Raw genomic sequence first — 4,402 nt, 5'->3', positions numbered from 1 at the left:
TCTGGTATGTTTGTGGTAGCCTGCCCATTAATGGTATGTAGGGTCTCCAATGAAAGCCTGTGTCACACGGGTTATCAAAATCATTGCGAGATGTACGGAAAATAGGTGAAGAGTTCTGTTTTATGCTAAAAACTCTGCTCTCTGGGGCAGTGAGTTAAGGCAAGTCACTGACAGGTGATCCACAAACTCCTGTCAAGCGGGGGGAAGAGACATTTATCTCACTCTGGCCGGTCACATGCAAGTTAAGTACTGTACGACTCACAATGGACGGCCATTTACGGTCTGAGCAAAATGCTAGTCACTAGGTGGTGGAGGTTGCTGGACAAAACAAGAACAGCCGGGGTTCTCCTGTTTACAGTAAGACAATGAACTCTTGAGACTAGATTTGGGGTGCAGATAAACCCCCAGTTCTCCTTCCGTCTATGTGAACAAACCGCTAGCGGGTTTGATCTTATGGGAAGGGGTCTCAGCCAAATCGGTTGAAAAGGCTGGGGAAAGGACAGGGGACTGGGTGGGGGAGTCAGCTACTCACAGGAGCCAGGGCCAGGCCTTGGGAGTCCTATTTAGGGGCTAGGGAGCCTGTTCTGATTTTGTCTCATACCTAACCATGTGTTTGGGGGCAGGGATAGCACAGTGGTTTGAGCATTGGCCTGCTAAACCCAGGGTTGTGAGTTCAAGCCTTGAGGGGGCCATTTGGGATCTGGGGCAAAAATTGGGGATTGGTCCTGCTTTGAGCAGGGGGTTGGACTACATGACCTCCTGAGGTCCCTTCCAACCCTGATATTCTATGTTTCCAACATTCTGTCTGCCCCTCGCTTGAATCTCAGTTCTCTGATTATAAACATCTCCTCCTTGTCGCTCTATGTCTACCGGAGCTGCGTGACGCAGAGCGGGGACCCTGAGCGGGTGTGTTCTGCTCCTTTGGGAGCAGCGAATCTGAGAGCTCTGCGCTCAGCGGGCTTAGGAGTGCTAGTCATAATGTAGGATTCAGGCCTGTATTTCCGCCTGAGACAGAATTTTGGGCCCTGTTTGCCTGTTTGATTCTTGATACACTTATATTCTTACTAATATGTGTGAACAAAGGGATCCTTACTGAAATGTGTAAACAAAGGGCAAAAATGTGGCTTCTGCCTGGCCAGGTGGGTTTGTTGGTGTAACAGGAACAGATAAGAGCAGTTAAAGTGTTACTGGGCATGGCCGGCAGGCGTGTAACAGACAAGCACACACTTGAAGATTGCCTCAGCTCCTATCTCAAGAAAAGGTCAACCAGTCGGGAGGGGCAAGGAGGATTGGGGGAAGGTATAAAACATGAAAAGGCCAAAGAAATGCCTTTCCTGACCATAGCACAACCTCGCTCCTTACCCCTCCCATGGGGTACAAAAGAGGTGGGATGAAGACCCCAGACTCACGGCCCCCCCAAAATGGGACACAACCATAAACTGTAAGGGTATGCATTGCAGGTATAATTATGCCTGCTAAAGGGGAATGGGGACACGGGGTAAAGGCTCTGCGGCGTCGGAGCCAGGAAGGGGGACGCGGGGTAAAGGCTCCGCAGCATCAGAGCCAGGAAGGGGGTGGTCGTGCCCTCGAGTTAATTAGATCTGCAGAAAGAGATTCTGTTTGTAATGAACTATTTTTATTGCTCCAAACCCCCTGCACACAGTACATGAGATTACACAGGATTCACAGGTATTGCTGTTAGGGATGTAACTATCCTTTAAAGAAGTACCCGTTTAAACTATTAAAATTATATTGTTAACTGTTTAATCGTTAACCATCTACCCCTGGTGGGGGGCTACCCACCCTGCTGTCTCTGGAGTGCAGTGGGCTGGGGGATCATTTGCGTGTGCATGGCTGGGCGTTGCCACCCCTCGCTCTCCCAGTTTCTAGCCACTACCTAGTGCGGCTAGTTCGGCAGATCGGTGCCAGGGCAGAGCCAAGCGTTCCAGCAGATCCAGTGGTTCCCAGCCAGATCCACTGCTGCAGCCAGTTGCAAGAGAAGCAGAGCTGGGGGGCTGCCCCCGACGGTGCCCTCTCTGCCGGACACAGGCTGATCCAATGGCCCCCCAAGCCACGAAAGCGTTGCAAGCTCCCGCGCTCCCCGGGTATTGCTGTGACATTTTTGATGTGCGCATTAGGTATTACAATGTCACAAATTATTTTACCAACTGGTTTTAAACGTTAATTGGAATATATTACCGGTAAGACTAACGCTGATCGGTTAACCGTGTAACATTTTACCTCCCTAACTGCTGTACGGTTCTACCACACGTGACAACACTGCAATAAACCCCTTCTCTCACCCCTAGGGAGAGACATTGGTTTCTGCCATTGCTACTCACAGCAGCGAACAATTACTGAGTGTTCCGAGTGACGTCTGCAGCACGCGCCCAATGCCTCCGCTGATGCCAGCCGTTCTTGTGCCTTCCAAGCTCCCACAGAGGAGGAGGTGCAAAGACAGCAAGATCAAGCCCTAGCCTGGCTCAGAGAAGCACCGGGCACACAAACTTCACACTAGATTTTTTTTAAAAAGCATCCAAATTTTTGTGTGTGTCAGCGTGGTGCTGGAGAAAGGTGACAGCCCAGGAGACAGGCTGCCTCTACCCCCAGAGCATGTACACAGACAGCGTGGCACAAGCAACCCAAACCATGCTCTTGATCTGGGGAAGTCCAGTTCTAGCAGGCAGGACCATTAATTCGGCACAACTCATTCAAACCTCAGCCTCTCTGCTGGGAACACCACGAAGGGGGCTAATTTGGGAAGGGTACATGGACATCTGTCCACTGGTAAAATGGCTGAGACCCGGCATACTCATTTCCCATGGGCCACTTTCCATCAATATCAACCCCAGTGAGATTTAAACTGGTAACCCAGCAGTAGAAAGCTCTCCCTCTCATTCGGAATTGCTATTCAGTTCTCGACTTTTCTAAAAATCGCCTGTGTAGATCCTGCAAAGTCTGGTGACTCCACCAGGTCTAACACCTCAGCACGTTATGTGACCTCACACCTACCAGAAAACAGCTAAAGCACTGAGCCACCCTAAAGGTCACAAAGCAATTCCTGGAGACTTTCCTAAGTGACAGATCTGCGTGTGCGTGACTTTAACGATAAAGCTGTCTACTACTTGGACTCCTTTTAGTTCTCCAGAGCTAGACCAGCTAAGGGGGAAGAGAGCTGGATTCCAAACCCTCTTGGACATCAGTGGGAATTATTGTGGGGATTTCCTCTGGCCTGTGTTACCCAGGAGGTCAGACTAGATAGTTGCAATGGTCCCTTCTGGCCTTGGAATCTAGGAATCAACAGAATTGTTTAAGTTCAAAACATTTTCACAGGGGCAAAACTTCTGAACATAGTAAACACACAGCCAGCAGACGTGTTGAGCAAGAACGTGCCAGTTTTACTTTTCAGAGTAAAACCACCCTTTAAATAGTTCCACTCAAGTCCTACGTGCTGATATACGGTGATTTTATTAAGGGTGAATTGAACAATGAGCTTTAAAGTGTCCATCCCATCAGGTGGGTGGGAGAATATTTTTTACACTTTTTGGATGCTGTTCCTACCTTGGGAACATAATATGTTTCCATTTGTCAGGGCAAGTTTTCCCCACGTGCAACAAGATGTTGCATTTTTGTTCTTTCTGTGCAACTTGCGGCCCAGCGGATTAAGCCTCATGGCTTGTTTTATTGTAACGCACAACAGGAAAAGTGAACTTTGGAACCGTGATCACCGAGACCAGCGTTTCTCTTGCATGAGTGACCTGGTGACGCCGAAGATCATGAATGGCTTGAAAACATCTCCCACACTCTCTGCACAGGCAGGTGGCTTGGTTATGTGGGTCTCCTGGTGTCTGAGCAGCTGTTGCTTCTGAATGAAGCACTTCTCACACCTGGTGCATTTAAACCGCTTCTTCCCTGCATGGACTCTCAGGCACATTGCCGGGTCTCACTTTTGAGCAAAGCATTTCTCATATTCAGCGCGCACGTGGGTCCTCTCTGCACGAGCGAGCTGGTGACGGTCCGGAGCTGCATGATTTGAGAAGTGCTTCTCACATGGGTTCCTTTTCTTCTTGTCCTGCTCCAAGGGATCTGGGATTGTAGCTGACCTCTTGTCGCTCAGGCCAGACAGATCTAACGTTACGGGCAGCCTCCTGTTCTGCTTGGAGACGTTGCTCTCACTCGGGCAGGCTTCTTCCTTGACGGAAGTCTGCAAGGCATGCTCCCTAGAGTCCCGGGGTAATAGACTGACTTGTCGCAGGCTTACATCATACGCTTCGTCATGCCTCTCCACCTTGAGCTGGACCCCGAGAGCATCTGCAGGATTAGAATCAATGGCCGGACAATGGTCAGTGACAAAGCACTCTGACACGACAATAGATTTTGTTTCACGGGGGGATTCCAAGAC

The sequence above is a fragment of the Lepidochelys olivacea genome (genome assembly GCF_965140295.1).
Source record: "Lepidochelys olivacea isolate rLepOli2 genome assembly, chromosome: 2".
Taxonomy (NCBI): Eukaryota; Metazoa; Chordata; order Testudines; family Cheloniidae; genus Lepidochelys; species Lepidochelys olivacea.
Note: the sequence above shows the minus strand (reverse complement) of the source record.